Consider the following 23,654-nt stretch of genomic DNA (forward strand, 5'->3'; position numbering starts at 1 on the left):
GGACAGGGTCTCTCAGAGGTGAAGTGAGCCCTGAAATGCTTCACTTTTTTGCAGCTCCTGGTTTTTTAAAGTGAAGAAATCTCAAACACTATTAGTAAAATTGTGGTCACTTGAAACAGTTTACAAACACATGTGAGAAGACAATGTATAACTCATGTGGCTATAACGTCAACTTTTACATTGAGGCCCTTTACAAAAGAGAAAGGATTGCTTGCGTGTCAGTGAAGATCTGAGTTTATTTCCAGGATTGGAAAAATATAGAGGCTATGAGACAATATCTACTTAACAGTGGGCTAGGGGAGAGAAAAGCTTGATGCAGAAGAAACACTATGTGAAGTCAGTAAGTATCCCTAGAATTCCCCCGACTTTCCTGGGAGTGTCCCAGACTAATTCTTTTTTTTTTTTTTTTACAGAGGCAGAGATAGACAGGGACAGACAGACAGGAACAGAGAAAGATGAGAAGCATCAATCATCAGTTTCTCGTTGCGCATTGCGACTTCTTAGTTGTTCATTGATTGCTTTCTCACATGTGCCTTGACCGTGGGCCTTCAGCAGACCGAGTAACCCCTTGCTGGAGCCAGCGACCTTGGGTCCAAGCTGGCGAGCTCTTTGCTCAAGCCAGATGAGCCCGCGCGCGACCTCGGTCGACTCGAACCTGGGTACTTCCGCATCCCAGTCCGACGCTCTATCCACTGCGCCACCGCCTGGTCAGGCACCAGACTAATTCTTGTCTCTGCCTTTGCCTTTGTTTTCTCCTCTGCCTGAACATTCTGTCTGCCAATCACTGCTTAGTAGTCTCCAAAGCGGCTTACTTTCTCTTCTATAAACTGGTCCCTGATGTACCCCCCTAAATTTTTCCCCAAGGACAGATTTGAACTCTTCTTTCTCACTACACTTAAGACATTTCAGTTCTGTCAGTAAACAGTTATTATTTTTGCTTTACAGTGCAGTTATTTGTGTGGCTTACTTTCTTAAGTAGGTTGAAAATTAGGGACTATGTTTTAGGGGTTTTTTCCTTAATTGAACATGATTTACTTTTTAACTTTGGGGGAGTTCTTTTATAATGAAATAGTTCATTTTTTATGTGCCTTTTTAAAATTTTCATTTGTAGGAACTATGAATTCAGTGTTCAATAAATGTTGATGAAATCCATTCATTCAACCAATTATTTTTATTTATTTATTTATTTATTCCAACCAATTAAAGAGGCCTCTTATGAGCCAGATACTGCTTTAGGAACTGGGATATAGCTCCTGTCTCCACAGTTCTTTTTCTTTTATTTTTTTGGCAGAGAGAGAGAGAGGGACAGATAGGGACAGACAGACAGAAAGGGAGAGAGATGAGAAACATCAATTCTTTGTTGCGGCTCCTTAGTTGTTCATTGATTGATTTCTCATATGTGCCTTGACTGGGGGCTACAGCAGACCGAGTGACCTCGTGCTCGAGCCACCAGCGACCTTGGGTCCAAGCTGGTGAGCCTTGCTCAAACCCGATGAGCCCACGCTCAAGCTGGTGACCTCGGGGTCTTGAACCTGGGTCCTCTGCGTCCCAGTCCGACGCTCTATCCACTGTGTCACCGCCTGGTCAGGCTCCACAGTTCTTATAGTGAGAAAAACTAATTTAATTTGTATGCATAATAGGATCCATCCAAACTTGAAGACTCAAAAATAACAATAATTATTGCACAGTGCTTATGGCTAGTTTGTAGTACTTTTATTTAAGAAAAATGTATATTTTATCACTTAAATTTTTTTCTCATTGACTTAAGAGAGGAAGGGAAGAGAGAAAGCGCGCGCGTGAGAAAAGCATTCACTTGTTGCTTCATTTAGCTGTGCTTTCATTCACTGGTCATTTCCTGAACATACCTTGACCAGGGATCAAATCTCAACCTTGGCCTTCAGGGACCACACTCAACTGACCAGCTAACCCACCAGAGCAAAAAAGCTGGATTTTTTTTTTTGTAGAGTTTAGAATAGTGCCTGACTCATAGGAAGCTTTCGGTTTCCAGATCTAGCAAATAAAAATATAAGCTATCGCCTGACCAGGCGGTGGCACAGTGGATAGAGCGTTGAATTGGGACGCAGAGGACCCAGGTTTGAAGCCCCAAGGTCATCAGCTTCAGCGGGGGCTCATCTGGCTTGGGTATGGGCTCACCAGCTTGAGCGTGGGATCAGACATGACCCCATGGTCGCTGGCTTGAGCAAGTGGTCACTCGGTCTGCTGTAGCCCCCTGGTCAAGGCATATATGAGAGAGCAATCAATGAACAACTAAGGAGCTGCAAGAACTGACGCTTTCATGTCTCTCCCTTCTTGTCTGTCTGTCCCTCTCTGTCTGTCTGTCCCTCTCAGCATATATATATGCTGTCCAATTAAATTTGATTTCAGAAACTTTTTTTTAAGCATAGATACGAATGTCTCATGCACTATTTGGGACTTATACATTACACGGTTGTTTCTCTAAAATTCAAATTTAACCAGATATTCTCTATTTTATCTGGCAACCCTACTAAGGATCTCAATCTTCGAAGACTTGATTGAATGGTTTCCTCTCACCTGTTAAGTGGGGATAATAATAGACCCGCCGCCGGGGTTGCTGGGAAGAGTATATGAAGCGCCTGGCACTAGTGAGTCCTCAATTTATCTGATTGTTCCGGAGCCATCCAGCGAGTGGAAGGCGCTTCCACTATTTAAACACGAGGGATAAGAAAGCCTTCTCCCGGCCCAAGAACCCAGGCCTGGCTTAGGTTGCCCACACCTGCGGGTCTGGCCAGCCTCTTCCGGGTCAGGTGACCGCGCGCGACCACGTGACCCGGCCCGAGTGCGGGCGGTGGAAGGCGGAAGTGGGAGAGGAGTTGAGCGCCGCTTCTGTGGCCGTGGCAGGTAGCGAGCGCCGGCACGGGGGGCGCGGCAGGCGGGCGGGGGCGCGGGGCAGGCTTGGGGCGGCGGCGGCCCGCGGGGGGCCGGGCGCGGTGCGGCACGGGCGCCGGGGGGCGGTGGCTTCCTGTGGGAGGGGCCTGCCGCGGCGGTTCCGGCCTCCGAGGAGGGGTGTCCCGGCTCCCGCCCTGGCGGGGTGGGCGCGCCGCCGGCTGTGCGCCGGACTGCTCCGAGGTGGGCGCGGAGGCAGCCAGGGGGGCCGGCGGCGGACAGCAAGTCTTTCCCGAGGGGGACTGGAGTCTAGGTTCCAGGGATGGAGGGAGTGACCTTTGTGGAGGGGTCGGGACGGGAGGAAGGGGCAACTTGGGACTGAACTGGAAGGGGGCGCCCGAGAATGGGCATGTGCCATGGTGGGAAAGAAGGAGAAATCACGAAGGGTGCTGCCTGAACCCCAGCTGAGAGTCTCTTCCTTCTTTCTTCCTTGGAATGATTGTACCCCGAGACTTTGGTTTCGGTCCCAATCAGTTTTTAAACTTCAGGAGGGATCACAGAAGCTTCTTTGCTTTCGTCGTACCCACGTAGTCCTGCTTGGGTAGGGTTTCCACTTGTGAACCTAACCCATCAGATCATCTTTCCTTGAGATTTTTCTCAGATCACATCAACTTCTCAGCTGAAAAGAAAAAGAGTGTGGTGGGCACTTTGCTCCGGCCATGAAATGGCTTTTAGCCTAAACTTTGTTGAGCACGACCTAGCTCAGAATTACCGCAGCAACAGAGCGACTGCTGAAACCTTGGACAGTGTCTACTTCAACTGTTTTAGGACTTTTCTTTCTTCATTTTAAATTATTCAGCTTCCTTTACCACGTGACTGCTTATCTTGACATACTGTAACTAGGTAGGGTGACTCCGAGGTCTGTGTTGTGCTCCTTTACAACTATGACCTGGATCATGACTTTGAGATTAAATGCCTTTGTGAAAAGCTGTTCATCCTTTTTATCTCCTTGTTTACTGCAGTTTGCAGCAGTGGAATGAATTGCATGGATGCGATTTAACTGTAGTGAATGTTCAAACTGGACATTTGACAGGGGAAGCATCAATGTGAACCTAAAATGTTGCAAGTAGGAAAAAAGAGGTCCTGTGCTAAATGTAGTGTCAGTTCAAATTTTTGGAGTATTTGGTGAACATTTAAAATTGATTTCTGTAGCAGTCCTGTGATTTAGGTTGGGCAGGTATTATTCTCATTTCACAATGAACAAATGGAACTAAGATGACTTGATTTTTTAACAACTTACTGCTCTTGTTTACTGGCTTCTCTTTGCTAGACGCCTGATCCCTCAAGGGCAGAAGTCATATCTGATTTGGCTTATTTGGCTGATAGCCTAGTGTCTGGCCTGTGTGGGTACTGAGTAAATGTTTGGTGAATAAACAAATCTCTGAAGGTCACAGAGCTATAAGTGCAGGACAGGGGATTTGACCCCAAGTTCCAGCTCTTGTCAGACTTGTCATTTTCTGTGTTATATCAACATCTTTTTAAAATTTCACCCTGGTCCTGTGAAGATTGGTATTGTCCCTATTCTACAGATGAAGAAACTGAGGCTTAGCATATTCCTTGCTTTAGAGTCCAGAGTTAGTGAATGAGCAGGAACTCAAGCCCAAGCCTTTTATCCTGAGGCTCACAGTTTTTGATTCATAGAAGTAATATAAAGTTTATTTTAAAGTATAAAAAGTATGACATTTTAAGAAAAAATTATAGATCACAGCAAAAATTTTGAATGTAGGATGCTATTAAAATTCAGAAAACTGTACTGTACTATAGCTACCTCTTCCTGGGAAAATACACTTTCTTTTTTTTTTTTTAAAGGCTTTATTTGTTCAATTTTTTTTTTCCAGAGATTGAGAGAGAGAGAAGGAGGGAAGGGGAGGGAGGGAGGGAGAGAGAGAGAGAGAGAGAGAGAGAGAATGGGGGAGGAGCAGGAAGCATCAACTCCCCTATGTGCCTTGACCAGGCAAACCCAGGGTTTCGAACCGGTGACCTCAGTGTTCCAGGTTGATGCTTTATCCCACTGTGCCACCACAGGTCAGGCAGAAAATACTCTTTCAAGCCAATGCATATTTGTAAGTGCTTACTCTATGCCAGGCATTGTTCTAGAGTTGAGCTGTCTAGTATGGTGGCCACTAGCCACACGGGGCTGTCCAGCACTGGAGATATGCTGTGAGTGTAAAATACACACCGGATTTTGAAGACTTACTTAGTATGAATAAAAAAGGTAAAATAGCTCACTGTTATTTTTATAATAAATATTAATATAAATATATGTTCTAAATGATAATTTAAGCTTTTTGGGTTAAACATTTAATTGAAATTAAATTCACCTGTTTGTTTTTCCAGTTTTTAAATATTTCCTAGAAGATTAAAAATTATATTGAATAGCACTGTTGTAAACACCATGAATATAGTACACAAGAAAGGCAAAAATCCCTTCCCTTGTGGATATTCAATTTTAGTGGGGAAAGGTTCAAGAAACAAAACAACCAGGTAAAATACATATGATATAATAAAGCAGGGAAATGGGCTGCGGAAGGTTGGTTGGGGTTGTGATTTTGAGTTTGGGTCCTCAGGCCGTCCTGAGAATGTGCCGGCTGGGTGAAGACCTGAAGGAGGTCAGGGCGGGAGCTGTGTGGCCATATCGGGACATAGGGGTCCAGGCAGAGGGGACAGCAGATTCAACAGTCCTAAAGAACAGGAACACCTGGCAGGTTTGTGGACCAGCCAGGAGGCCCCTGACAGGAGGGATGTGAGCGAGGGGGGATGCGGAGGATAAGGTCAGAGAGGTGTTGAGGGTAAGGGGAGAGATGGGCAGGTCAGGTGATGGAGGGCCTTCCAGGTCATTGTAAGGATGTTGGTTTTCACTCGGACCTCGTTGGGGCCATTGAGGGTTTTGAGCAGTGGAGTGGACATCCTGCCATATGGGAAAATAACAGGAGCAAGGCCAGAGTCAGGGAGACATGTTCAGAGGCTACTGCCATGTTCCAGGTGAAGGATGGACCAGGTGGTATTGATGGAGGTGATGAGAAGTTGGGCCACGGGTCTGTTCTGAAGTACAGTGTTTGTGAATGTGGGATGTGAAGAAGAAAAATCAAGGGTGACGCGTCGGTCTGTGGCATGAATAACTCGAAGGATGGAATTGTTATTAACTGATGAGGAAGACTGTGGGAAGAACAGATTTGGGGCTCAGTTTTGTCCACGTTGGTTGTGGAATGCCTATAGAAATCCAAGTGCCAGTGCTGTGGACAGTTGGATAGGGAAGTCTGGAGACTGGCCTGGGCTAGAGCTGCACATATGGGAGCAGTTAGCATGTGGACAGTAGTCAGAGTTAAGAGACTGCGTGAAGGCACTTATGGAGTGGTATGTATACACCTCTAAGGAGTACTTCTTACGGGAAGTTAAATTTTGAAATAAAATTTCAGTTTGTACCATTATACGAGTATGTATTTTAAGTATAGCAAAGCATTATACCTTAGGGAACTTGATTTTCCCTCCTTTTCACTTTTCATTTAAAGACCCTTCGGAAGACCACAAGCTAATGGGTTTCTTTTTTCTTGAGGATGATACCCTTCCAAGTGTGCTTCTTTGTAGTGCTGCTGAAACCAGTTTGAGTGCCACTTTCTGGAATTAGGCAGACTTTCTGGGTTGGCAACCAATTTAGATGCTTCCAAGGAGGATGGGAAAGACGGTCTGGCAGGACAGGTAGTGGGTTTTTAATGCTTAAAATACTGGTGTTCTTTGACATGTATGAAATGCATGCTGTTTGTCATGCATCCCATTTTATTTTTATTTTTTTATTGATTTGAAACAAACAGACCCCACTGAGGTGAAGTGGCCCACATGAGCTCACGTAGTTGTGCTATGGAAGCGCTGGAATAGGAACCTTGGTCTCTGAGTCTAGATCTGATGCTCCCACCCTTGAGGCCTGCAGTATGGTGCATGACTAGAAACTCCCAGGGGGATCAAATTAGCTGCTTTGGAGTGATTTTGAGTCACGTTGGACTGTTACAGACCCTGGAATTTCTGAGAGGCAGGAGGGATCTTGTTTCCCTTAAAAAGAACCAACTGAATCATTTTTTACAAGGTTGCAGTCCTCTGCTTCTGCTCCTCTTGGCTTATAAACAAACAGTTTGTGGGTTTTGTTTTTTGTTTTTGGTGACAGAGACAGAGGGACAGATAGGGACAGACATAAAGGCAAAGAGATGAGACGCGTCAATTCTTCATTTCATCAACTTAGTTATTCAATGATTGCTTTCTCATATGTGCCTTGACTGGGGGGCTACAGCAGACTGAGTGACCCCTTGCTCGAGCCAGCGATCTTGGGCTTCAAGCCAGCGACCATGGGGTCATGTCAATGATACCCTGCTCAAGCCAGCAACCCCGCACTCAAGTTGGCGAACTCAGGGTTTCAAACCTGGGTCCTCTGTGCTCTAGTCCGACGCTCTATCCACGGCACCACTGCCTAGTCAGGCAACAGTTTGTGTTTTAAGTCAAGTGTTAATACCTGTTTTGTGGGAAAGCACCAAATACCAAGACTTTGCAGTCCTGACCTAGGGCAGGCCCTCTTCCTCTTCGTCATCCATGCTTTTTGCTCCCCTGTACCTCTTGCTCTCTTTTTATGTGCTCGGTCTTTGTATGGATGTCATTTGCCAAAGTTCAGTCCCTTTTGATCCTTTTTCAATATGGGCCTCTGGAGAGTGGAAGGATCAATGTTGGATGAAGGGAAGAGGCCAAGAAAGAAGAGTACGTGTTGGAAAGCACTGGGAAAAAAAGCATGAGAGTGTGAAGGAAAGGAGGAATCTTTTGAACACGCTCTTCCACATCTTTCAAGAAGTGGATGCCGGGTGGATCTATAGTTATAAATAAGAAGCTCTGCCTGTTTTTACAGCTGGCTAATTAAAAATAAAATCTTGGTGCTGATGAGTAGTTCTCCTCTTCCTTGGCTCATCTGCTACACAGGCCCTTTCATCTCTAAGTCAGTGTTCAGTGGTTTCTTGACTTAAGCTGGGTCAAGTATTTCAGGAATCCCAGAGCCTAGAATTACAGCATCAAGAAGAACTAGTTTAGCTTGTCATTAATACTTGAAGAGCACTTACTATTTGCTGGCTACTTTACCTGAACTCATTTAATCCCTACAGTAAGCTTATAAATAAGTACTATTATTAGGTTCATTTCATAGATGAGCAATTTTATTTATTTATTTACTTATTTTTAAGGTGAGAGAAGGGGAGATACTGAGGTAGATTTCCGCATGTGCCCTGAGCAGGATCCACCTGGCAACCCTACTTGGGCTAATGCTTAAGTACTGAGCTATTTTTAGCACCTGAGGCTGATGCACTTCAAAGGAGCTATCCTCAGCACCTGGGGCCTTGCTGGAGTCAATCAAGCCGCTGGCTGTGGGAGGGGAGGTGGGAGAGAAGAGAAGAGGGAAGAGGGGAGAAGCAGATGGTCCCGTCTCTTGTGTGCCCTGACCGGGAATCAAACCTGGGATGTCCAAGTGCGAGGCTAGTGGTCTATCCACTGAGCCACCAGCTAAGGCTGAGGAATTAAATTTTAGAGAAGGTATGTTGCTTATCCAGTATCACTCAAAGGCTAGTGAGTGGTTAAACCTATTTGCCTCTAAAAGATCGACTGGTATGAAAGGTTCTTGCTAGAGTTGGGTGGTAAGAATGATCAGGTGCTTTAGATACATTGCAAGAGCGATTTGATGTATGGTTGCTTTCTCTTGCCCAAAGCTCTTTGAGGATTTATTTAATAGGGCCCCTCAAAGCAAGCTATTTGAGCTCCTCAAAGGTAGGGGCCCCATGACATTCTCCTTTGTATTTCAGAGCCTTGCACAGACTAGTGTCTATGAGCATTTGTTGAAAGACTGACCCTGACTCAGGATTGGACAGGGCAAATAGAAGGGGACCGGAAGGGGCACAGTCAGAATGCTGGCTGCTTGTCTGCCGAAGGTGCCCATGGCCTTTGTAGTCACTGGCTTTAAGAATCAATGCACCCTTGCCTGACCAGGTGGTGGTGCAATGGATAGAGCATTGGACTGGGATGCGGAGGACCCAGGTTCAAGACCCCGAGGTCGCCAGCTTGAGCGCAGGCTCATCTTGTTTGAGCAAGGCTCATCAGCTTGAGCCCAAGGTCGCTGGCTTGAGCACGGGGTCACTCAGTCTGCTGTAACCGCCCCCCCCCCAGTCAAGGCACAAATGAGAAAGCAATCAATGAACAACTAAGGTGCCACAAGAAAGAATTGATGCTTCTCATCTCTTTCCCTTCCTGTCTGTCTGTCCCTATCTGTCCCTCTCTCTGTCTCTGTAAAAAAACAACAACCAAAAAACAAAAAAAACCCCACCCTGCCTGACCTGTGGTGGCGCAATGGATAGAGTGTCAGTCTAGAATGCAGAGGTTGCCGATTTGAAGCCTCAGGCTTGCCAGGTCAAGACACATATGAGAAGTAACTACAAGTTGATGCTTCTTATTCCCCCTTCTCTCTTTTTCTCTGCTTTCTCTCTCAATAAAAAATCATAAATAAAAAAAAATCATCCCATCCTTTTTTTTTTTTTTTTGACAGACAGAGTCAGAGAGTTGTACAAATAGGGACAGACAGGAAGGGAGAGGAGAGAGGAGAAGCATCAGTTCTTTATTGCAGCTCCTTAGTTGTTCATTGATTGCTTTCTCACATGTGCCTTGACCCAGGGTGTTACAGCAGAGTGAGTGACCCCTTGCTTAAGCCAATGACCTTTGGGCTCAAGCCAGAGACCATGGGGTTATGTCTATGATCCCATGCTCAAGCCAGCAACCCTGTGCTCAAGCTGATGAGCCCATGCTCAAGCCGGTGAGCCCATGATGCTCAAGCAGGATGAGCCAGTGCTTAAGTTGGTGACCTTGGGATTTCAAACTTGGGTCCTCCGCATCCCATTCTGACGCTTCATCCTCTGTGCCACTGCCTGGTAAGGTGAATCATCCCATCTTAACAGCCCAAATGTTGAGTTGCCCATCAGTTGTTCAAGGGTAAACAAAAGATGGTATATCCATCCAATGGAATATTATTCATCCATAAAAAGGATTGAAGTACTGATATGTGCTACAATATGGGTGAACCTTGAAAAAATTATGCTAAGTGAAAGAAGGCAGACCCAAAGATCACATAATTACGATTCTATTTACTTGAAATGTCCGAAATAGGCAGATGCATAGATACAGAAATCAGATTATTGGTTACTAGAAAGCCTGGCGGTCATACAAAATGACCGCTGTTCTAGATATTATAAATTATAATTAAAATGATTTATGCAAAAGTGTCTGCTAATTCAAACTGAATTACCCAGGGCAGGCGGCGAGGACGCCCCTTTGCTTAGTGCCCCACGGGGTTTCCCCCTTCTATATGCAGTAGCAAATGGGTTAATGTCTTGAAATAATTCCCCCATTTCATTAAGTAAGGTCTCAGGAACTCTTTTATTCCATTCTAAACGTGCCGAACTGGCTTCTGAGGGATCAAGTTTATATAATTGAGCAAACTTTCTTTTCCCGTCAGAAGGATGCAAAGTTCCAGTTTGATGGTAAACTTGACCATGAAGTCGAAAGCAATAAAGTCCTGGTCCAGGCAAGTCAATTGGTTTGTTTCCCATGGACGCAAAAGCAAACGAACTATTAATGGATCGAATGCTATCCATGTACTGTTTGCTATTTGGATGCTGATTAGTCAATAATTTATTCAAGAGTGGTGGATAATTCTCAATTAGTGGAACTACAGTGTTTCCGTACTTGCAACATTGAGAAAATCCTTTCTTGCCACGGGCAAATCGATTAGTTTCTAACTTGAAGTTTAAGGACTGACAGTGTTCACATTTAATATTCATGTCACCAGAGGAATGCTCAAAAATTAAAGTTTCTCCGTTTGAAACTGTTTTAATCCTTTTTGCATTTCGGTCAGCATTACTCTGTCATTTTTTTTTTTTTTTAAGGGTACCCTCCTCTTTTTTTTTTTTTTTTAAATTTTTTAAAATTTATTTTATTATTATTTTTTATTTATTCATTTTAGAGAGGAGAGGGAGAAGCAGAGAGAGAAAGAGAGAGAGGAGAGACAGAGAAAGAGAGAAGGGGGGAGGAGCTGGAAGCATCAACTCCCATATGTGCCTTGACCAGGCAAGCCCAGGGTTTTTTGAACCGGCGACCTCAGCATTTCCAGGTTGATGCTTTATCCACTGCGCCACCACAGGTCAGGCTACTCTGTCATTTTTTTGCATTTCTCTCCTGCCTTTGTTCAAGGGACTCATTTTGTCAAGACAGGCTTTTTTGTCTTGCATCTGAGGCAAGCCTTGTTTCTCTATGCTCATCAGTCTCATTTTGCTGAGAAAGACGCATTTGCTCTGCGACTGAAGCAAGCCTTGTCTTTCTCTGCTCAGTGGTTTCTTTTTGTTGAGAAAGCCATTTTTGTGCAGCTTTAGCTCCTTTTCTCTCCTCTTCAGTGCTGTATTTTCTAGGAGGCATTCTTAAAAGAAATTACGTTAAGACGTAGTTTTTATATAAAACAGATGATTGCCAATGCAAACAAATGTTCACCTTCCCCCTGACACGCTCAATTTGCGTTCAGCCGTGGCAACTTCACCCCATTGGCTAGTACAGTTATGCAAGCAACCAATAAGCTATTGGCGACAAACAGACACTTAAGCTGCATATAATAAGATTAGGGGCTAGGAGGAAGAGAGGAATGAAGAGTAACTGCTGATGGGTGTGGGGTTGGTTTTCTTTTGGGATGATAAAAATGTTCTGGAGCTAGATAATGGTGATGGCTGCACAACTCTGAATATGCTAAAAGCCACCAAATTATATGCTTTAAAAGGGTGAATTTATGCTATGTGAATTATATTTTAATAATAATAAAAATAAGGAACCAGTCCTGTTTTGAATGCATCCTCCATGTTTCATAGAGGTCAAGTTAAGCATTGAGTGCAGGCAACAGCAGTCATTGTCCTCTGTCTCCCAGTGCTGGGCCACCACTTGTTACTCAGCTTCCTCCAATGTTCCCAGTTGAATACAATAAAAGATGTTCTCCCTGCCTTTTTTTTTTTTTTTTTAACAGACAGAGAGAGAGTCAGAGAGAGGGATAGATAGGGACAGACAGACAGGAACGGAGAGAGATGAGAAGCATCAATCATTAGTTTTTCGTTATGACAGCTTAGTTCATTGATTGCTTTCTCATATGTGCCTTGACCGTGGGGCTACAGCAGACCAAGTAACCCCTTACTCGAGCCAGCAACCTTGGTGAGCTTTGCTCAAACCAGATGAGCCCCGCGCTCAAGCTGGCGACCTCGGGATCTCGAACCTGGGTCCTCTGCATTCCAGTCCAATGCTCTATCCACTGCGCCACTGTCTGGTCAGGCTCTCCCTGCTTTTTAAATCTCAGGTATTTCTAGTATTTTAACCAAAAAGGATGATGATAGATCTTTGTTGTTTCTTGGATGTCCCTGGAAACTCTGAGCCAGTAGGTAGATCCTTGACATGCTTAATTTGGCTAATGAGAAGAACTCAGGAATTAACTATCCTAGCTAATAATTTCTTCTTTTTTTACCAGCCAGTAGATGATAGACAAAGCTCACCTTTTTTTCTCCCCCCACCCCCGAGTTTCTTATTTAAAATTTAAGGTGGAAGGGCGTTCTTTGTTCCCTTCAGGTGGATCTGATAACCCCAGAAGCTGGCAGTTGAAGGTGTACCGTAGTCTCACTCTGAGGTGGAGGACAGTTGTCCTTTCGGTTTTGAGTCCAGCGGTGCGGGGACTGAGGCATGCCTGCATCACAGTAAGGAAAAGGAACAACTAGGAGGGAAGGAAGGGCCTGCCAAAGTGGAAGACGAGAGGCAAAAGGGAGGAGGAAAATGGTAAAGACCAGAGAAAGGCTGCCTGTTACTCTAATGTAGCCTTTTTGTTTCATTCCATCACTTATTAAAATAGATACATTATTTTCAAGTTCTCAAAAGCTACCTTATGGCATTTACAAATTGTTTTAAAATAGGGAATGAAAATTACTTTCTTAAAATAATGAAAACAAAACAAAAAAATAATGAAAACATCTTGATATGCTTAGGATTCTGTTTTGTATTGGAATCACGAGTAAGAAACAGATCATTTCAGCAAGAGTATGCCCCCTGTGATTGCGAAGTTACTTCTCAAGGAAGTTCCCAAGAGACCTGGATCGAGGTGGATATGGGAGTTGGGCAGCCCAAGGTGTGTTGCTGATGTGCCGAAGACTTCCAGCTTCAGCCTGATGTTCGTTGAAGTTCACATCTCCCAAAGCCTTTGTCGCTAATTTATATTAGTTTTTCTATTCCTAATCTGTGTAACAAATTAACACAAACTTGAAATTTATTATTTCATAGTTCTGGAGGCCAGAAATCTGAAATTAGGGTGTCAACAGGGCCATTATCCCTCGAGGATCCAGGAAAGACTCCTTCTTTGCTTCTTCCAGGTGGTCCAGGCATTGCCTGGCTTAGGGCTGCATGACAATTTCCCACAAACTCCAGTCTCTGCCTGAGTCTTCGCATGGCTTCCTCCCCTGTGTCTCCTGTAAGGACACTGGGCCTACCCTGAATCCAGTGTGATCTCACCCAAAATCTTTAACTTAAATAAATCTGCAAAGACCCTATTTCCAAATAAAGTCACAGTCACAGGTTTGGGAGGGAAGGGCTGGCACTTAGACATATTTTTGGGGAGGCCAAAGTTCAACCCAGTACAATGACTGAATGTATACGGGATGTTCCTATTAAATTAGCACATCCTCCTATGACCTGGTTTGAAGAGAAGCCTTTTTCCTTCCTGAATTTAAATTTTATTTATGCACAAAATAATACATGCGTGTAGTTTAAAAAGTCAAATAGCAAATGTGACTTGTAATGTGACAGCAGTTCCTTGCTTCATCTCACTTTATTCTTGATTCTTATTCCATGGAATCAATGATCTTTAACTCTTAGGCTTCTCTCATACTGACTTCCGCATTTCTCATGTTATACTGCTCTTATACTATTATTTCTTAGCTTGTCAGTTTTACCTGTCGTCTTTTAACCATTGAAGATGAGGATTTAGCTCTTTTTCAGCCACTCTGCACAAACACACACTTCTACCCCCATCTTCTGACCCATAGCACAAGTTTATTTATTTATTTATTTATTTATTTATTTATTTACAGAGACAGAGAGCGAGTCAGGGAGAGGGATAGACAGGAACGGAGAGAGATGAGAAGCATCAATCACCAGTCCTTCATTGCGCGTTGCAACACCTTAGTTGTTCATTGATTGCTTTCTCATATGTGCCTTGACCGTGGGCCTTCAGCAGACCAAGTAACCCCTTGCTGGAGCCAGCGACCTTGGGTTCAAGCTGGTGGGCTTTTCCTCAAACCAGATGAGCCCGCACTCAAGCTGGCGACCTCGGGGTCTCAAACCCAGGTCCTCTGCATCCCAGTCTAACGCTCTATCCACTGCGCCACTGCCTGGTCAGGCCATAGCACAAGTTTTGATTAAATTGTTTATGTTATGGTTATAAATATTATGCACAGCTGAGCCATGTCCTGTGTTAGGATTACATTTTCTTTCATGTACAACTTTTGTTTTTACTAGAGTTATATATTTTCTGATTTTTTCATTTGCATAGTTTTCTGTTTATCTATCACTAGTTCAGCCCCAAGCATTCTGATAGGGCTAAAATAATCTTTCAATACAATCAGATGCATCATGTAATTTGTTTCTTTCATTTTCTTTTTTTCATCTAGAGATGACAATTTCCCACAAACTGACTAATCTGGACGTACTGCTTTCTAAACTCTTGCCCCATAATGCCTTGGGCCTTCTCTTCATCACCATTCTAGGAATTCCTTTTGCCTTTCCCATGTGAATACACAGGATCCTCCATCTTTTCATTTACTTTCCCGGAGCACATTTTTCAGTAGCTTCCTGAGAAAGCTTTGAAAGCAACGTTTTTGAGATTTTGCAAATCTGAAAATAACATTGTTTGATTTCTTGGTTATAGAATTCTAGGTTGGAAATAATTTTACCTAAAATTTGAAAGCATTGTCTTGTCTTCTTGCATTCAGTATTACTGTTGATGTTCTGATTTCTGTTCTTTGAAAATGTGACTGGAAGCTTGTATAGGCTTTATCACTGTGTCCCCAAATTTCATGCCATTGTGCCTTAGTGTGATTTCTTTCTCTTCATTGTTCTGGGCATGCAGTTGGATCCTTTCTGTCTAGAAGTATATTTCATTTCTGGAAGGGATTCAGCTTAAGAAAAATCTTTTGTAACATTTCTTTTATGATTTTTTCTCCCTCTTCTATTTCTGGACTTACAGTAATCAACTATTGGACATTTTAAAGGAATCCACTATTTAAAAAATGTCTTTTCTTTCCTATTTGCCTATTTTAGGCATTTTATGTAAATGAAATCATATAGTAATTGGGCTTTTTTTTGTTGTTTTTTGGTCTGGCTTCTTAGCATAATGTTTTCAAGGTGTATCCATCACATAGCATGAACTAGTAATTCATTCCTTTTTATGGCCAAATAATATTCTATTGTATGGATAGACCACATTTATTTACCTATTGATCATCGCTTCTCGGCCTCTTGGCTAAGATCAAGTGTAGTATTTATCTATTGATCAGTTGATGAACATTTGTTCTTATTTCTCAAGATTGTATTGATTATTCTGGGCCCCTTGCACTTCCTTATGAATTTCAGGATCAGCTTGTCAGTTGAGTTCTTTTTCTCATTGTTTTAATATCTTCTATGTGTGAGACTTTCGTCAAATAGTTATTTACATTTAAGTGAAGTACCAACAGGCTGATCTGTGTGCTAGGACCCAAGTGAGGAAGGTGAGTGGTTTTGGGGTACAGTGACTTGTCACAGTTCATGATGTGGAGTTTCATGTGTCTCCCTAGATCAGTTTGGTGTTTTAACTCGACCCTCAACTGGTTCCAAAGTCCTCAAGTCTGGGTTAACCTATTCAGAAGCTAAAATTTAACTCTCTTGTCATCATCAGACTCCTCAGATTCTTCTTTCTTTGCTTCCACTCTCTCCTCCTGAGCTGGAGCAGCAGTAGTACAGGGGGCAGGACCATCTGCTGGAGGAGCACCAGCTGCTGGGGCAGGTCTGCTAGCCCCTACATTGCAGACAAGGCTCTCTGTGTTGACACTGGCCAGAGAGGTATAACATTTACACCAGGGAATACCTTAGCACACCTGGGGAAAGCGGCCTGCCATGTTTATTGAGAGCCCCTGAAAGACTAAAGGAAAAGTTGGTGTCAGAGAGGGTGGTGCTATACTTCATCTCCTTGGAACCACTCCTGACACATAGAGCTCTTATTCTGTCCCTACTATTATTATTAATGCTGCATATTATTCTATGTAAATTTTTTGCGTAGTTTTAGTTTAGCCTTAAACATTCTGATAGAGCTAAAGTCCTATTTCAGTGCAGTCAAATTAGTTGAGTAACACTAAAGTTGGGATTGTCACCCCAAGTTTATATTAGAATCACCTGGGGAGCTTTTATTTTATTTATTTTTTTAAATATTTTTTTATTTTATTTTTTAGAGAGAAGAGTGGGGGGGGGAGAGAGAGAGAGAGAGAGAGAGAGAGAGAAAGAGAGAAAGAGAGACAGAAGGGGGGGAGGAGCTGGAAGCATCAACTCCCATATGTGCCTTGACCAGGCAAGCCCAGGGTTTCGAACCGGTGACCTCAGCATTTCCAGGTCGACGTTTTATCCACTGCGCCACCACAGGTCAGGCACCTGGGGAGCTTTTAAACAATGGATCTGTCCCCACCTCACTCCAGACCAATTGATTGGGAATCTCTGAGGTTGGGACTTGGTTGTCCTTGCTTTTTTCCCCCAATGCTCTAGATATTCAGTGTGCAGAGAGAATGGAGAACACTGCTCCGAGGCATTTCAGCTTTCACTGAGGATAATTCTACCTAACAGGACAGATTCAGTGCATCTCTGTGGCTGTCATTCTCCTCCTTCACTGCCCTCCGGCCAGGCCGCCCCGTTTTGCTCCTTTCATTTCCAAGACATGCTACCATCTCAAGAGCTTCGCTCTTGCCCTTTTATCTGCCTGAAATGTTTTCCACAGATATCCTCAGTTCCCTCTTTCAGCTTCTTCTGATCTTTGCTTGATGAGACTCAGCCACAGCTCTTAAGATTTCTACTTCCAACCTCACCCCAAATTCCTGTCCTCTACTACTTTGTTTTTCTACCACTTGTCACCTACATATATTGTTAGTTCTCTTATTTGTTTTCTTACTTAGCAGCCCCTGTCAGCACCTACCCTTTCCCTATGTGTCAGTCTTTTTTTTTTTTTTTTTTTTTTTTTTTTAAATAGGGGAGAGGAGCAGGAAGCATCAACTCCCACATGTGCCTTGACCAGGCAAGCCCGGGGTTTTGAACCAGCGACCTCAGCATTTCCAGGTCGATGCTTCATCCACTGCGCCACCACAGGTCAGGCTGTGTCAGTCTTTTAGTGTGTAAAGAAGTCAGTGAGTGGAGCCTCATTCATGCCTTCTCCTGTGCTCTTTTGTGTGTCCATAGGACTTTCTGACCCATATCATTTTCCATCTCCCTGAAGAACTTCTTTTTAACATTTCTTGAAGAGCAGGTTTTGTTTGAAAAAGTCTTTCTTTCTCCTTCATTTTTGAAGGATAATTTCATTGGCTATAGAGGTTCCAGATTGGCACTCCCCCCCCCCCCCCAACATTCTATATACTGTATGACACTGCAACTCTCTTCTTGCTTATATGATTTCTGACAAGAAAGCTGCTGTGATTTGTATTCTTATTCCTTTATAGGTAAAGTGTCCCCTATCCCCCCCCACCCCCACCCCCCCACCCCCGCTTTCTTTCAAGATTTGCTCTTTGGTATGTCTCGGTGTGTTTTATTTTTATTTTTTAGAAATTATTTATTGTTTTTGGTATTTCTTCTGTTTTATGTCCTCTGAGCTTCCTGGATATGTGGTTTGGTATATGTCATTAATTTTGCAAAATTCTCGATACTTCAGATAGTTCTTCTGCTCTGTTTTCTCTTCATCTGGTATCCCCGTTATGTTTATTTTGCACCTTTTGAAATGGTCCCAAAGTTCTTGAGTGTTCTGTTCTTGTTTTTTTAAAGTTTTTTCTTCTCTGTACGTTTCAGTTTGGGAAGTTTCTATTGACTGTTTCCTCAACCATGTTACTGTACTGATGAGCCCATCGAGGCATTCCTAACTTATGGTATAGTGTTGTTGTTTTTTAAAGCTGATTTTGTCCTGTATTTACAACCACAGGGGTAAATGGTTTTTTTTTTTTAAAAAAGATTTTATTTATTTATTCATTTTAGAGAAGGGGGAGGGGGAGAGAGAGAAGGGGAAGGAGCAGGAAGCATCAATTCCCATATGTACCTTGGCTGGGTAAGCCCAGGGCTTCGAACCGGCGACCTCAGCATTTCCAGGTCGACACTTTATCCACTGCGCCACCACAGGTCAGGCCATGTTTTGGATTTCTAACATTTTCTTTTGATTCTTTCTTAGAGTTTCCACATCTCTGCTTACATTATCTGTCTGGTCTTGGGCGTTGTTTATTCTTTGATGTTTGGGTGTTGTTCTGGCACAAAAACAAAAACAAAAACAGTGCATGGTACAGAATAAATGCGTAATACATATTGGATGATTGAATGAATACCTTTTATCCATGCCCATGACATTGTTTTATCTGATGTGAGAAAAATTTTCAGGCCTAAAATGATAATAAATCAATGACATTTCTCTGAGTAAATAGTGCCTAGTATAACATTTGCTTGTTGGGTTCTGTGATCTTTGTGTTTCTCTAATCTAAAAGCCCTACCTAAAATGGGATTGTTGCAGAGTGGTTGTTCTCAAATTTTTTGACTGCAGCTTCTAGTAAGATATTCATTTTATATAATGACTCAGTATACATGCATATACAATGTACATTTATCTGAACAAACTTTTTTGAAATAAAATAATACTTTATATATGCTATACTTTAGAAAAATTATTGATTGATTTTTAGGGAGAGAGGAAGGGAGAGAGAGTGAGAGAGAAAAACATCAATTTGTTGTTCCACGTATCATGTGTCATTGGTTGACTCTTATATATGCCCTGACCGGGGTTTGAACCCATAATCTTGCATATCAGGAAGACATTCTAACTAGCTGAGCTACCTGGCCACTACTCTATTATTTTGTATTGTGTTTTTCTTTTTCTTTCTTTTTTTTTTTTTTAGAGAGAGAGAGAGAGAGATACAGACAGATCGACCAATAGGGACAGACAGGAAGGGAGAGAGATGAGAAGCATCACCCCATAGTTGTGGCACCTTAGTTGTTCATTTATTGATTTCTCATATGTGCCTTGACCGAGTAGCTACAGCAGATCGAGTGACCCCTTGCTCAAGCCAGTGACCTTGGGCTCAAGCCAGCGATCTTGGGCTTTAAGCCATGACCTTGGGCTTCAAGCCAGAAACATTTGGGCTCAAGCCAGTGACCATGGGATCATGTTCATGATCCCATGCACAAGCTGGCAACCCCACGCTCAAGGTGGCGATCTCAGGGTTTTGAACCCTGGTCCTCAGTGTCCCAGGCCAACACTCTATCCACTGTGCCGTCGCCTAGTCAGGCTTATGTTTTGTTTTTAAAAATGTTGTCAAGGGTTACATAAAGATTAAGTTCAAAGGACAATATAGTTTTTATTTTTATTATTTTTATTAATTTTTAGAGAAGAGAGAGAGTGAGAGAGAATGAGAAGGGGGAAGGAGGAGCAGGAAGCATCAACTCCCATATGTGCCTTGATCAGGCAAGCCCAGGGTTTTGAACTGGCAACCTCAGCGTTTCCAGGTCGACGCTTTATCCACTGCGCCACCACAGGTCAGGCGGTTTTTATTTTTCAAAAGAAATTTGGGTAGATTGACCAGATTTAGTCTTGGCTTACTCCTTTTCATCACACTAAATTCATTACTCCCTTTTTTTCTTTTGTAACACAGAGAGAGTCAGAGAGGGGGCTATTACGCCCTTTAATAATGAAATTCTTTGTGCATCTATAATCTTTGATGCTTTGTAAACATTGTCTCCCCTGCCCCAACTCCCTGCTGACCTCAGGCTTATGCTAGCTCATTCTTTTTGGAGTAATTTGGATGTAAACGTTTCCCATTGCTATTACCAGGGAGAAACTACTTGAGTCCATGTGTAGTTTTGCTGAGATAAATGCAGAGTAAATTCTGGGTCTCAGATTTTATAAACTTCCTGTAGTAGGTAGTGGGACTTTGGACCTAATGCCCATTGGGAACCATGTCCAATATGGGACCCTAAGACAAGCTCATAGGTTCAGAGTATTTTTACCAGGTTAGAATCTGATGTCTCTTCAGTGTAATGCTTCTTTTTTTTTCCTTTTTTCTTTCTTTTTTTTTTGTATTTTTCTGTAGTTGGAAACGGGGAGGCAGTCAGACAGACTCCTGCATGCGCCTGACCGGGATCCACCTGGCATGCCTGCCAGGGGGCAATGCTCTGCCCATCTGGGGCGTTGCTCTGTTGTGACCAGAGCCATTCCAGCGCCTGAGGCAGAGGCCATGGAGCCATCCCCAGTGCTCGGGCCAACTTTGCTCCAATGGAGCCTCAGCTGCGGGAGGGGAAGAGAGAGACAGAGAGGAAGGAGAGGGGGAGGGGTGGAGAAGCAGATGGGCGCTTCTCTTGTGCGCCCTGGCTGGGAATCGAACCTGGGACTCCTGCACGCCAGGCCGATGCTCTACCACTGAGCCAACCGGCCAGGGCCGCTTATTTTTCTTTATAATGGTTTGAAAAGGTTTTATAATTCAAGATATCTGCTAATTGGATCTGGAAAGAGAGACAAAGCCCCACAGAATCACTTGGATTATGATTAGAAGACTATGGACTCTAAGAAAGGACTGGAGAGAGAAAACAAGATGGTGCTATCTGCTCCGATTCTCCTGCTTTCCCAGTTGGTTTCGTTCTGAGCCTTCTTTAGAATCTATCTGATTGACTTTGTTTTGGGGTGAAGTATAGATCAAGAGTTTTCCCATTTGGTGGGCCACATGGGCCTTCATTTTTTATTCTCCTGGACTCTACTGGATTATCTCGAGTTTGGGCCAAAAGGCTGGAAACGGCTGATGTTCAGGAGAACAAGCTAGTTTAAAAACTACTCTCAGTCAAGTCGCCTTAGGAAAGAAAGAGTCCCAGAAGATGTGAAGGTTTTAGAGTCTTTTATTTTTAAAGTCTATAAATAATGGATTTCCAGCTTTTAGTGCTTTAACCTCTGTTACTAAAAGCCCCTAGGCTTAATTTGTAATCATTAATCTTTCCTTTATTATTCATGATAAGATCTTTTTTCCCCTTAAAATTATTGTTAAATAATGTAAAAGATCAAACATATGAAATGGTTCAGAGAATAAGATAACAAACAGTCATAAACACTACCATCTGGATTTAATGGATATTAACATTATGCCATATTTGCTTCAGAACTTTTTTCTTTAAAGATAAAATTTTGCAGATACAGTTGAAGTTCCCTTAGTCTCTCTCTTGATAGGGTGGTCAGGGTAGGCCCCTTAAGATGGCAACATTTGAATAAATGCCTGAAGAAATAAGTGAGGGAATAAGCTACATATGTATACAGCTGAGGAGAAAAACATTCTAGGCAGAGGGGTAGGAGCCCGATGAGGAAGCATGTCTGACCTGTTCAAGGAACTGGGGGGGTGGAACCATGTAGTTTGAGGGGGCAGAGAAGTGGGAGACGAAATTAGAGAAGCGTGTGGTGGTGGCGGGAAGGCATAGCGTCCAGGACCCCCCCCCCCAAGGTCGCTTGAAAGTCTTTGACATTTACTCTGAGGTAGACAGGAAGCCACTGGATGGTTCCAAACGGCAGAGGGATATGATCTGACTCACGTATTGACAAAAATCACTCTGCTGAATTTAGAGATTATATCGAACGGGCAAAGGACAGAAGCTGCAGGAAACACAATAATAATTCAGGTGAGAGATCATGGTGCTTTTGATCAAGGCAGTGACACTACAGGTGGAGAGAAATGTTCGAACTTGGACATATATTAAAGGTAGAACCAATGGTATCTATTGACAGATGGAATGTGAAGTATAAGAAGGAAAGGGAAGCAAGAATGAGCCTTTGAGATTTAACTTGAGCCACTGGATGAAAGGAGTTGTCGTAAGTGAGAAACAGATTTATAGGGAAGGGGGTTGGGAGATATCAAATGCTCAGTTTTGTTAGTAGACACAAAAGGTCTGAGGATCAAGGATGAGGTTCCTACTGGACACACCCACTGGGATTGTCAACAAGTAGGTGGTATTTAAAGCCATGAGATAGGGCGAGTTAACCAAGAGAAGAGGTGTTCAGGCCTGGACTATGGGGCACTCTGGTAGTTAGAGACTGAGGCACGGACAAAGAGCAGCCTGAGAGTCAGGAGGAAGAGCAGACAGGTGTGGTGTCCTGGAAGCCAAGGAAAGAAAGCATTTTAAGGAAAAAAGGTGAGCAGTGGTGTCCGATGCTGTGATACAAGATAAGGACAGAATTCACCGTTGCATTAAATAACTTAGAGGTCTGGTCTCTAGAGATCTTGGTCAGAATAGCTTCAGCCTTGTATTCCTTTGGTTCTGGATAACACTCAGAGGTTCTCTGTGCTCTTTCACATGGAAGGTTGAAGTGTAATGCCTGTATGGAGTAATCCAGAAAAAACGAGTCAACTTAAAATTTTGAACTGGATATATCTTAAAATAAGGCAAATTCTTTTTTCTTTCTTATTTTTGCAAAAATCTTGAAGCAAGAAATTGTTTGACCCTAGTTATGAAAAGTGTCAAAATCAATGTCACTTAGCTGTAGTGACATTTAATTCTCATATTTTTGAGTAATATGGTGAGTTAATGACCATGTTTTAAAGCTGAACAACTCTTCAAAATAGGAAATTAGGAGGAGGGATCAGATATAAATAGAATAAAAGAAGGTATTAATGATGTTGAATAGGATTTCTGTGTGTGTGTGTGTGTGTGTGTGAGAGACAGAGACAGAGCGACAGAAAGGGACAGATAGGGACAGACAGACAGGGAGAGAGATGAGAAGCATCAGTTCTTTGTTGCAGCTCCTTTGTGTCCTTAGTTGTTCATTGATTGCTTTCTCATATGTGCCTTGACCAGGGAGCTACAGTAGAGCGACTGACCCCTTGCTCAAGTCAGTGACCTTGGGGTCATGTTTATGATCCTACGCTCAAGCCAGCAACCCTGCACTCAAGCTGGCGAGCTTGGGGTTTCGAACCGGGGTCCTCTGCATCCCAGGCTGATGCTCTGTCTACTGCGCCACTGCCTGGTCAGGCTAGAATAGGAATTTTATAGTGTTTTTATAGGAACAGTTCTCAAGTATGGTCCTCAGATGCTGGTGGCCCTTGAGACTTTTAGGGTTTTGCAAGATTAAAACTATTTTCATTTTATTTGCCTTTTTCACTGTAATCACATTTGCATTGATGGTGTAAAAGCAATGGTGAGTAAAGCTATTGGTGCCATAGCATGAGTCATGGCCATGCCACTAAGCTGTGATGCTGTCATTGTATTCCTTACCATAGCACACTCAAAAGAAAGGAAAGAAGTCCCTGGCTGGTAGCTCAGTGGATACAGCCTCTGCCTGGTGTATGGACGTCCTGGGTTCGATTCCCAGTCAGAGCACACAGGAGAAGCAACCATCTGCTTCTCCCCCCCTTCTCTCT

At 43.2% G+C, this 23,654-nt stretch overlaps 1 protein-coding gene and 1 pseudogene across 3 annotated transcripts in view; both read left to right on the top strand.

Annotated features, from left to right (window-relative positions):
- Positions 1–2,786: 2,786 nt before the first annotated feature.
- The window catches only part of WWP2 (WW domain containing E3 ubiquitin protein ligase 2), a 153,729-nt gene continuing 132,861 nt past the window's right edge, over positions 2,787–23,654 (top strand). The window contains exon 1 of one of the 3 annotated variants that reach the window (XM_066242088.1): positions 2,787–2,880. The gene's annotated coding sequence lies outside the window, so the exon portion shown is untranslated. Of the gene's footprint in view, positions 2,881–3,009; positions 3,109–17,362; positions 17,386–23,654 lie in introns of those variants that run through there. The other 2 variants (XM_066242089.1, XM_066242090.1) reach the window with 2 other exon arrangements.
- Positions 15,504–15,641, top strand: LOC136313715 (U2 spliceosomal RNA; annotated as a pseudogene).

Source organism: Saccopteryx bilineata, chromosome 9 (assembly GCF_036850765.1).
Source record: "Saccopteryx bilineata isolate mSacBil1 chromosome 9, mSacBil1_pri_phased_curated, whole genome shotgun sequence".
Classification (NCBI taxonomy): domain Eukaryota; kingdom Metazoa; phylum Chordata; class Mammalia; order Chiroptera; family Emballonuridae; genus Saccopteryx; species Saccopteryx bilineata.